Below are 12,553 nucleotides of genomic sequence, written 5' to 3' on the forward strand. Positions count from 1 at the left end.
ACTAACATGATGTGTACAGAAAAGCTAAAATGCTCTCCTTAAAAAAAAATTGCTAAAAGTTAAATGTGATGGTTCATCCCAATAAGTGTAGGTCTTGGGAGGTTGAAGAATATGTCATGAATTTGAGGCCAGAATCACCTAATGAGACTTGTCTCAACAAAGCAGAACAAACAACCATATAGAAGTCTTCATATCTCTGACAAAAACAGTTTTTATTGTGAATGGCTTGACAGTGTTAAAAGCATGTTAAGCATGGTTCTTGATCTTTGAACTCTCTATTGACCAGCACTAGACACACTAAAGCTCTATCTGTCCAGTCTGCATTCAGCTGTTTGCAACAGAAAATCACTAATAACAGCTTACTACAATGAGGTTGTGTTTTTTTGTTTGTTTGTTTTTGTTTTATTTTCTGTTTTGTTTTGTTTTGGTGGTGGTGGTGGTGGTATGTGTGTATGTTAAAAGTTGTTGAGAAAAATGGAAGGTGGCACCTAAATGATGCCATTAGAGTCTAGTTTGTTCAAATGAATTGTGCCAGCTTTCATCTCCATGCTGGTTGACCCATCGTCACAAAATAACTACTTCAGTGCCAGCTACTCAGCCTCATTCCAAATGGAAGGAAGAAGGAAGTGGATAGTGCTAGAGATGTGGTTATGAAATCTCATAACAGCTTTGAGACCCTCTTCATTAGGGCTCTTCTTTTTGTTTGCAACACTGTCAGTTCAAATGGCTTTCCTAATGTGGCCAAGTACATTACAGTTAGAACAAGTCCCTTAGTCACCAGGTTGATGTCATTCCTGTTACACACACAACTTTCTGGAAACTAGGGTTGTCTTGTGGAATAACAGTAACAGCAGGAGACCTGGACACAAACTGGAGAAGAAAGGCTAGGAAGGACTGGGTGAGACTCACAGGAACCAGATAACGGACACAGGCTGAGAAGGTGTGGTCCTCTTCTATGGCCCCATCCTTCGAACCCCTCAAACCTCTCAGCTTCTTAAGAGCAGAAGAGCAGAGCATTGAGATGTGGGGAGACAGTGTTGCACTCACCGTTCAGTGACTGTCTGTGGTGGTAAAGACAGATGGGATGGTGTGCGTGAGAGAGGGAAGTGAGAGATTAAGGAACAGGGCAGTTTGACTGGCTTAGAAGGCTGAGATTCTTGGCATCAAGTTTCTCAACTTTGTAAACAGTATCCAAATATCGAGACAAATGCACAGGTCTCAGCTGACATCCTGTTATTATATAACAGAAGGGAAAGGCCATGGTTATTATGAAATTACATAGGAGCCAGTGCTCTAACCAGTAGCAAGCAGATGAAGTACATGCGGTCTCACCAAGACAGACTCTGAATTTTTGTTAGCAAAATATTTGGGTCATGGATCTAAGCAGGATGAGTCTGTGCTGGGTAGTTTTACAGACTTTCTGCTTGAAAAGAATGCTGAACCACATCCCACTCCGTAACAGCAGATGGCCTCAGCATGCCTTCATGCTTGGTCAGATGTTATTAATCTATGACCAAAAGAGCAGGTGGCAAGAAGAGCCCGCACCATTTCCCTCTGAAGTCACTGAACTTCAGAGAAGCATGACTTGTCTAGACATGCTAGAGTTCCCATTGTACTTATTTTTAATAATTATACTTTTTAAGCAAATTGGGAAAATGGGACTGACATTTTCTCTCCATTTTTCTTGCTTCGATGAAATATTCCATTGAGTATGTGAGTGATCAGCCACTTAAATACTCACTGGACAAAAGTAATTCTAAAATAGGGCATTAACTCCAGATTTAAGGAAAAATTCATTAAACCTGAGTAGTTCATTATCATGAAATGCATTTGATTATATTTTATAGCTTGAATCTGAGTTTCCCCAGTAACAAAGCGTTCAGCCGAGTGCTTTTCAGATTACATTGCATTATGAATGTAAATTATTCTACGCCAAAGGCCATTTGCTTCCTGCTCACTTCCATTTGGTTCTGGGATGCTATCCACTCTAAGATGGTGCTGGTGGGTCAGCACCTCTGCGAGTACCCCTGGAGAGAAGTTTCTAACAGGCATCATCAGTTCACAGAAGCCAGCAAATACTAGCCCAACAAATTAAATCCTTAAATGTATTACCTGCAGTTATTTAAATGCCACAGTTAGACACTATCCAGCATTGCCCAAATAGCTTTCTCTTTATATTATTACTTGTATTAGTGAAAGCCATTTAAAAATAAAATCCCATTTCCATTTATCTTTGTGTTTATATTGTTTTTCTAGCCTGGGAAGAAAAGAACGGAGGAAAAAAGCCCTCTAATCCCTTTACAAATGAAAATTGCCTTCTTGTGTTCTCAACTAATTTAATCTAAATTGTTAACTCTGCAGAAGGTGGGTTCTGAGGGGAGGCATCTCCTCCCCAGGGCTAGGGCAATAGCAGGTTTATCTTACTTTGGCATCTGGTGCCCTAATTCATGAGGACTCCAAAACTCTGCACTTGCAGCTCCCAGCTCCCAGCGAGCTGCAGGCACCTTTATGCAATAAATTCTGCAGTGGCAAAGCAATAAGATAGTAAGCTCAATCCCATGGAGTGCCCAAGATAAATGCCGAGTTATGACATAAACCGTCAGGAACTGGAGAGGAGCAGCTGTCTGCTATCACGGGACTGCCTGAAGTTGACGCTTGAGAGGCGGGAGGAAGAGACGGAGAGAGGAAAACCTCATTTGGCCCCTCAGACAGAGAGAAAAGACAGCATTTCACAGCAACCACTCTGAATAACTAGGAGAAGGGTCCTCCATGTGAATGGTGCCCAAACTCTGCTTAAGTGTGTGTACCAGACTCGCGTCTATAAAAATATACACATCGATATTAAGGCTTTACATTTGAAGCAAAATATTGGATGGTCTGAAATGTCCCACTTCAAGGTCTGGTTCTTCCTTTTGTTCCACTTTTAGATCTGTTTCTTCATGTTGTATCACAGAAAGGCCACCACTCAGTTCCCACCTTCAGGTAGAGTAGCATCATATTTAGAATTTAGAAACAAGGTACAGACAGGCATTTTAAACATCACACACACACACACCTGATGTGGGGAATTAGTTCTCTGCCAATCTTCTTTCTTAAGCTGAGCCCAGGATACAGACAATTGGAAAACCCCATTTTACCAGATGGTGGGAGACAGATTCCATTGTCATTTGCTTTCTCGTTTCAGTTGGACTGAAGGAGGACACATGGAGGTCATTGCTAATGCTTTTCCTAATTCCAGATCTTGAGTGAAGCATTCTAGACCAGTTATTTCTGCCAGAATGTTTCATTGCCCTCACAAAACTTCTGCCAGAGTAAAGCTGGTTGACAACTCGTGGTTAAGAGCCCTAGGAAGCTCCATTCTAACAGCAATTACAGTATCTACTAAATATAATTTACAGAGCACCACAGAGAGCATGCATGAAGGTGAACAGTTTGGATGCTTCCGCCTCCTGTAGGCAAGATAAACAACTTATCAGTGTGCTTGATGAATCCAACAAAAATACCGAGTTCTTGGCCAATACTGCAGCAGCCTGGAAGTGAGATAAGAAGATACTCAATATATGAAGCCAGCATCTGCTGTTTTGCTTTCTAAGGCAGGCCCCATTCACCTTAGATCTCAATGCAGTCATTGTCTGGTATGATGGCCTCACTCTGGCCTGTTACAGGATGCTTATATTTAAAGAAGTTTCAGCAAAAAAAAAAAAAAATTGCAGGAGCTGATGCAGTTCTTGTTCATTCGCAGTGGACCCCGTGATGGAGAGCACACCCACTGCTAACATGTGAAGGGCAAGGCTGGAAATATTATGTGACATGGCTCCTGGTCATCAGATCTGCTAAAGCCCCTGATACTTAAGTCTAGGAAGTCATATTGGATGCGAATTTAAGATCCTTGACACAGTTACATCTATGAAAAGTGGACAATACCCAGAAGTCAGTTGTCTGGAGTAAACCAGTTGGATGACAAATGGTACTACATTCATGCAGGGTGCTTCACCACCCTTTCCTCTGAGGTCTCCTCTGTTCCTGACCCTGTGTTAGACTGAAAATGGGCTCTCAGCCGTCTACCACCATGTGAGTCTCTGGGATTAGTACATGTGACTTTGTTTGCAAACAATGTCCCGATAGATTAAATTAGAGTTTAAGAAGAGTTGAATTTCGGTTATCTAGATGAAACACAATCCCAATAGCAGATGCCTCTAAAACAGAGACTTATAATTCACCATCCATATTCATATACTAAAATAATAACCCTAAGGTAATGGCTACTAAGAACTTGGTCTTCAGGAAGGAATTGTGTCATGGAAATGGAGTCTGCAGGAATAGAATGATCATCCATAGGAGCCTAAGAAAAAAAAACATAGATGTCTTTTCTGGGAGTCAAATGATGGCATATTGAAAAGACAACTTCCTGTGTACCAGAAAGGTCTTACCAGACATTGAGCCTGCTAATACTTAGATGTTCTGACTTCCAGAATGGAAGGAATGGTGTGGTTTAAGCCAACAATGTTTCATAGCTTGTTAAAGCAGCCACAACTAACAGATGGGGAGCAGGAGAAAACACGTAGAGGAAAAGATGACATTGATCACAGAGGCAGATACCAAAAGTTTGTGTAGTCAAGGAATGTTCAAAGAGGCAAAATACACATCTTAGTTAGGGTTACTACCACTGTAATAAAACACCATGACCAAAAGTAAGTTAGGGAGGAAAGGAGTTATTTGGCTCACATTTTCACATCATAGTCCATCACTTTAAGACATAGAGACAGAAAGTCAAATAGAGCAGGAGCCTGGAGGCAGGAGCCAATGCAGAGGTCATAGAGATGGGATGCTTGCTGTTCATGGCTTGCTCAGCTTGGTTTTTTATAGAACCTAGATCCATCAGCCTAGGTATGGAACCACCCAAAATGCTCTGGGTCCTCCACTATCAATCACTAATTAAGAAAATCTGCTACAGCTGGATTTTATGGAGGCATTTTTCTCAATAGATGTTTCCTCCTTTCAGATGACTCTAGTTTGTGTCGACATAAAACTAGCAAGGACAGCAGAACCTGAAGACACAAGGAGAGGCCCTGAAGACATCTAATTTTTGTCCCAGGGAAGCTATTTTAGATTTAGCCTAGAGAACTGTGAAAGTATTTGCTGTTTTAAACCAAGTAGTTTGTTGCAATTTTTTACATAATTCACATGAAATTAATACGCTCCCAAAGTTCATCAGTGTTAGACATCACAACTTAATAACAACTGCCTGCCGTTCAAGGTCAATAACATTCCTGTTGACCATTGTGTTCTGATTTCTTCCCCAAGACACATACCATAAAAGTTGTGCTTTACCCCTTCCTTTCAAATTCACATCAAAGTAAATCACTGATTATATAAACAAGAGGCTGGGGTACAAGTCCTGATAATTGAGCAGCAGTCAGTGATTATACTTACTTACTGTCTTGTGTTATTTATCTAATTGTGTGGACTATGCTTATACATTGTAAAATAAAAAGGTTGTATTTTTAATTGAATATTTCATAGATGCATAGAATATGTTTTGATCAAACCCACCATCATCCCTTCCCCTCTAACTCCTCCACTACCCACTCCACCACTTTTTCCAACCTTTTCTTCCCAACTTTATCTTTTTTAAAATATTTATTTATTTATCTATTTATTTATTTGGTTTGGGTTTTTTTTGAGACAGAGTTTCTTTGTGTAGCCCTGACTGTCTTGGAACTCACTCTTTAGACCAGACTGGCCTAGAACTCAGATAACCACTTGCCTCTGGCTCCTGAGTGTTGGTATTAAAGGTGTGAGCCACCAGTACCTTGCTATCTGTTTGCTTTTAAATATACTGAGTTCATTTAACACTTCCAGCATGCACATAGGGGTAGGACCATCTATTGGAGCGTGAGTAGCCTCTCAGGGACAACATATTTCAAGAAAATGACTCCTATCCTCCCCAACGGCCATCAACTGTGAATAACTCCTCAACTAAGGGTGAGAATTCATGATCCCCTCCTCCATCCACACTGAGATTATGATAGGTCTAATCTTGTTCAGGTCTTGTACATGCAGTCATGGCAGCTATGAGTTCATATGAGCAACAGACATGTCATGTCCATAAATGATGGATTTTGTCTCTTCTGAGACTTTCATTCCCTATTCTACAATCATCTTTGAGCTTGTGGGGAAGGTATGTGATATAGATATCCCATTTGGGGATGAGCATTCCATAAACTCTTATTCTCTGCATGTTGACTAGTTTATTAATTATATTAATTGTCTTATGTTGCAAAAAGAAGCTTCTAAGATGAGGATTGAGAGAGATGCACTAATTTATGAGTATAAAGTTAAGTACCTGGAAGTAATTTAATGTCATATTAATTTAGTAGAATAATACCTGCTAAATGTAATTTTACTATGTTAAAGCCTTCCTTTTTGTTTAAACAGAAAAGAGGAAATGGTGTAGGAGATCCTTCTGTCTATGTGTTGCTTTCACTGGTTAATAAAGAAACTACCTTTGCCTGTTGATAGGGAAGAATTTAGGTAGGTGGGGGAAACTGGACTGAATGCTGGGAGGAAGAAGGGCAGAGTCAGAGAGACACCATGAATCTGCTGAAGACAGACACTGGGAATTTTACCCGGTAAGCCACTGCCATGTGACAATATACAGATTAATAGAAATGGGTTAAATCAAGATGTGAGAGTTAGCCAATAAGAGGCTAGAGCTAATGGGCCAAGCAGTGATTTAATTAATACAATTTCTGTGTGGTTATTTTAGGATTAAGCTAGCTGGGTGACTGGGATGAACAAGTGGGCCCTGCTTGCAACAGTAGTAGATTATTTCCTGGAGTCTATGACCTACCCAGCCATGAGTTGTTTGCCCAGTTAACAGTACTAGGCATGAATTTTGTCTTGTGGAGTAGACATTAAATCCAATCAGAAAATAGCTGATAATTCCAATAGCATTTGTGCCACCATTGCACCAGTGAGCATATCCTGACACCAAAGTTGTTACTGTAGTTCACAGAGCTAACAGCTGAGTAAGACTGTTGACTACTTCCCACTCCATACAGAATGCACAGACTCATCCAGTGCTGTGAAAGTTAGCCATCAGAAATGAAGCTTCCAGGTCAGTCCCAGGTTGATTTCTCCATGTCTTACAACTCATGTGTGTGGTGTATTCAGCAATAGATTCTTGTCATCCCATTCGAAAGAGCAACCATAACCATAGCAAAAGTCTATAATGTTTTTGAAGCTTTATTTGGCACCTCAGTGATCAACAACTTAAAAAGAGGTAACTTATACCTGACACCAGGTGTTTTGTTGGAAGAATCATTGCCTCTACTTTAGGTTAAACTACATGTGCTCCTTTTATCTCCTTTTCTCTTCTTACTGCTCTAGCTAAGGCTTCAAGCACTATATTTAACAGGAATTGAGAGTGTATTTGGTTGTTTTACTCTTTACTGTTTTGGGGGGTCCATTACCCAACTCCCAGATAAATCACACACAGAGGTGTATACTTTCTTGTAAATGCCCAGTCTTAGCTTGGTTTGTTTCTTGTCAGCTTTTCTTAACTTTTGCCTCTGGGCTTTTTCCTTTCTCTTATTTCTGAATAGCTTACTTTCACTCTTACTCCATGACTGGCTGGGTGATTAGGTGTTGACAGAGGTTTCTGTCCCACCCAGTCCCACAGATATTCAGTCCCCCCCCCAGAAAAAAAGCACACAGAGGTCTACATTAATTATAAACTGTTTGGCCTAGTAGTTCAGGCTTTTTTATTAACTAATTCTTACAACTTGAATTAACCCATAATTCTTGTCTGTGTTAGTCTCGTGGCTTGATACATTTATCAGTGAGGCATTCTCATCTTGCTTCCTCTGCATCTGGGTGATGACTGCATACAGAGCCTTTCCTCTTCTCAGAATTCTCCTGTTCTGATCACCCCAACTATACTTCCTGCCTGGCTACTGGCCAATCAGCATTTTATTAAAGTAATACAAGTGACAAATCTTTACAGGGTACAAGACCATTGTCCCACAGTAATTAGGTGGCTGGCTCCTTCTTTTTTCATTCCTCTTTTTGTTCCTCCTGCCAGTCCCACCTATCCTTTCTCCTGACTTGTTATTGGCCATTCAGTTCTTTATTAGACCAATCGGGTGTTTTAGACAGGTAAAGTAACACAACTCCACAGAATCAAATAATTGTAACATAAGAGAATGCAGCACATCTTTGCATCATTAAAGAAATATTCTACAGTATAAGTAAATGTAACACATCTAAAAATAATATTCCACAACTGTAGAGTATCTTAGTTACTTTTCTATTGTTGGAATAAGACGTCATGAGCAAGGTCACCTATAAAAGAGAGTTTATTTGAGGCTTCCAGTTTCAGAGGGTGAGAACCCCATGGACACCATGGCTGGTAACACTGGACCAGAAATATAGGCATGGTGCTCGAACTATAGCTGAGAATTTACGTCTTCAGACATAACCAGGAAGCAGAGAAAGAGTACTGACTAGAAATGGCTTGGAATTTTGAAACCTCAAAACTAGCCTCCACTAACACATCTTCTCCAACTAGACCATACCCCCTAATCTCAAACAGTTCTACCAACTGAGGATCAAGTACTCAATTATATGAGTCTTCAAACCACCACAGAGAACACAGCATTCTTGTCTTTTTCCTGATCAGAATGTAAATGACCTGAATTTTCATCCACTTAGTGCAAGGTTGTCTGTGAACTTGGTGTATATTACTTGTATTGTGTTGAGATATGTTCTCTGTCTATCTAGTCTTCCCAGGACCCTTATCAAGATGAAATATTTAATTTTAACAATAGCCTTTTCTGAATTTAGTGAGATAATCATGTAGTTTCTTTCCTTCCACCTGTTTATATGGTAGATTATGTTTACTGACTTATATTTGCTGAACCATCCCTGCATCTCTGAGATGGAGCTGACTTGATCATGGTGGGTAATTTTTTTGATGTGCTCTTCAATTTAAAAATCTCGATAAAATAGCTGCAAACAAAACTGAAGAGCGCATCAAAAAAATTACCCACCACAGTGAATAAAGAAAATTGTAGACCTATTATCCTAATTATTCACTGTGTCTTTAAAAGGTTTGTGTATCAATATAACTGGCATCATAAAGAGAATTTTGAAACGTATATTATTCTTCTATCTTATAAAATAGTTTGAGAAGCATACATTTTACTTTCTCTTTAATGATCTGGAAAAATTCTCTAACATATCCATCTGGGCTTGACTGATTTTCAGTCAGGAGTTTTTTTATTTTTGTTTCACATGTTTGCTAATAATGGATCAGTTTTAATTTTTCACATTTCACATTTTCTTAACTTTGCTATGTCATATGCACTAAGAAATTCATCTATTCATTTTAAGTTTTCTTATTTAATAAAGTAAAGGCTTTAATGTTTACCCTTGTAATCATTTACATTTCATAGGTGTCTTTTATAGTGTTTCCTAATTCTTCTCTAAATTTGTTAATTTAAATTTTGTTTGTCCTCTTTGTTAACTCGGCTAAAAGTTCATCAGTCTTGTTAACCACTGCAAAAAACTAAGACTTCATTTCATTGAATTGTTGCATTTTTTCTTTTTCATTTACACTTCATTAATTTCTGATCTTTTTCAGATATTGTTTATTCTTATATTCCCAAAGCATTAAAACACATCACTAAGATGTTTATTTGGATCTCTCTAAATATTTTTATGTTGGCATTTAGAGCAATAAACTTTCCTCTTAGGTATATCCCATCAACTTTGATATGTTGTCTTTTCACTTTTATTCAATTCTAATACATTTTTTTGAAAGTAATTTTATTAAATTATAAAAGTTTCCATTTACGCCCCTCCTCCCACCACCCTCCCACTCCCCCCACTCCCTCTCCTCCTCCCTCTCCATCCCTAAGAGCAATCAGGGTTTCCTGCCCTGTGGGAAGTTCAAGTTCCTCCCCCCTCCCTCCATTAAAAATTACATTTTTAATTTCCTACTTTTTGTTTATCTTCAGTGACCTGTTCATCATTCAGTAGTCTATTCTTCAGTTTCTGTGTCTGTATGTTTTCTGAGGTTTCTGTTGCTGTTGATATCATCTTATCAGATAAGATACAAGGGTTTATTTAAGTTTTCTTGTATATATTGAGAGCTTTCTGACCCAGTGTGAGGTCTGCTTTAGCGAAGGTCCTATGGGCTGCTGAGAAGACTGTACTTGAAAATGTTTGGGTGGAATATATTGTAGGTATTAGTTGTATCCACTTGATATATGATGTCTTTTAGTTCTATAATTTCTCCTCATTTTCTGACTTGATAATGTGTCCATTGCTGAAAATAAAGTATTCAAGTCACCTATTTTTTATGTGTTGGGGTTAATCTGTTGCTCTATGTCTAGAAGCACTGATTTTATGAACCTGGGTATACCCGTTTGGTGCATGTATGTTTAGAATTGTAATTATGTTGATTAGTATGAAGTGACCTCATCTCTTTTGATTACTTCTGGTTTGCAGTCTACATTGTCTATTGGAATACCAATTCCTGCTTGTGTATAAGATATTTGATTACACTATGTAATAAAATGTTATTGTGATTGTTTTAATAAAAAGTTAAATGTCCAAGTCCAATAGCTAAGCAGGAGGGACAGCAGAGACTTCTAGGGACAGAGAGGTCTGGGAGAAGAAGAAAGGTGGGTCACCAGTAAGACACATAGGGGGCAAGACATGTACGAGGAGAAGTAAATGCTACAAACCATATGGCAACATGTAGGTGAATAGAAATGGGTTAATTTAAGTTATAATAGCTAGTGCGACAACTCTAAGTTATAGGCTGAGCTTCCATAATTAACAAGAAGTCACCAGGTCATTTTGTGTGAACTGGCGGCTCAAAGAAAAATCTACATATAAGCTTGTTTCCTGGTTCCACTTACTTAGAATAGCTTTGCCCGTCCTTTCACTCTGAGGCAGTGTCTATCTTTTGCGGTGAGTTGTGTTTCTTGAAGGCAGCGGAATGGTGGATTCTATATTTTTTTAACCGAGTCCATGTTTTTTGACTGAGTCATTCCGACCATTGATAACTTTCTTACTGAAAGGTATGGATTGTCCCTGTGATTTTGTTGATTCTACAGTTGGATGCATTTATCCTTTTCTGCAGTCGTTAGTATTCTATTCAGCAGTCTGTGTAAGGCTGAACCATAATCCACCTACTTGTCAGTTGGGATAGCCCATCGCCTCTCTCCCACTTTATCCAATCAGTGCCCCACAGTGCTCGGCAGCCATTCGCTGCTGCAGCCATCATGTCTCTTCGGTGTCTGCAATAGGCATCCTCTCAGGTGATCAGATCTAATTGCCACTCCTCATCACCTGTGGCCTTAGGAGAGCCCTGCAATACCACTGTGGTTGGGCTCTTCTCAGAACAGGAAAAGATAATCCCAACATGACCCCACACACACACACTCAGTGTTCTGGGGTTTATTTTAAGTACTGTGAGTGTCTGGTGCACATAAGCACTCATAAGCACGTGTCACTATTGTTATTGTTGCTATAGGAAGGTATTTAGCCAGAGAGCTTTCCACACCTCCCACAGGAATTATGTGAGAACATCTGGATTTTATTTATATCACACTAGAGGATCCACATTTCCACTGTAACCTTTCCAGCTGCACTGTGGGGTTATTCAGTTGTCACTGGCTCAGCCTCACAGAATGACAGAAATCAGCAAGCTCCTAGATCACAAGCCAGGCCAAGCAAAATCTCCAACCACATTCTTTCATCCCTCACCTTCCACTTCTTCCTCCCTCCATCTTTCCAGACCTATTTTCAGTTTGGGGTTTTTTTTTCCTCTTTCCTTACTGTCTTCCGACCCAGGGTCACATCTCCCAGAGTCCAGCTTTGTAGGTTGGTCTGCTGTGGTGGACAGAGCTGAAGAGAACATACTAGCAAGGAGATGTGAACAGAAAAGATTTCAAAACCACCTCATTCCTTGCCTTAGTTTACAATCTTAAAACAAACAAACAGAAGAAAAACCATATGTGTCAGTAATGAGAGTTAGCTCCACTGGGAAGGCCAGAGCAGGAGAGGGCAGGAATCTAGCACTTCACTCAAGGAACGACCTCCTCAAGGAGAAACCTGTTCTCTTTTACAGTTAGAAACTGAGCTCTCATCCAAGGTTAACAATGGAGAAAGCTCAGCTGGGAAAATCCCGTGTAGGAGGATGGATCGCTTAAAACTGAACAAATCAAGAAACACGGCACCATATAAGCATCAGACTGAAGTCCTCACAAACATTTTCTACAGGGAATGCCAGCTTACAGAACTCAGGACCAAAACACATTTGACTAAACAGAGACAAAAAAAAGGGCCACCGACTCAGCAGAGACTTCCTGTGATCTACCGTAGCACATTCTTAAGTCCAAGATCTTCCTGCTCTACACCGAGTCAATATCTGGGAGCAAAGTCTGAGGTCTTGAAAGTTAGGAGATGTGCCCAGGACACTCTACTAAAAAAAATCAACAGTCTCATCCAGAGAACGCATAAATGTAGTGGTCCACAC

At 39.7% G+C, this 12,553-nt stretch overlaps 1 long non-coding RNA gene across 1 annotated transcript in view; it reads right to left on the reverse strand.

Annotated features, from left to right (window-relative positions):
* Positions 1-3,068: 3,068 nt before the first annotated feature.
* The window catches only part of LOC125412050 (uncharacterized), a 100,548-nt gene continuing 91,063 nt past the window's right edge, over positions 3,069-12,553 (reverse strand). Inside the window, exon 4 of the long non-coding RNA XR_015001836.2 lies at positions 3,069-3,530. This is a non-coding gene — a long non-coding RNA (uncharacterized LOC125412050). The remainder of the gene's footprint in view (positions 3,531-12,553) is intronic.

This window comes from Myodes glareolus, chromosome 4 (assembly GCF_982192425.1).
Source record: "Myodes glareolus chromosome 4, mMyoGla1.1, whole genome shotgun sequence".
Taxonomy (NCBI): Eukaryota; Metazoa; Chordata; class Mammalia; order Rodentia; family Cricetidae; genus Myodes; species Myodes glareolus.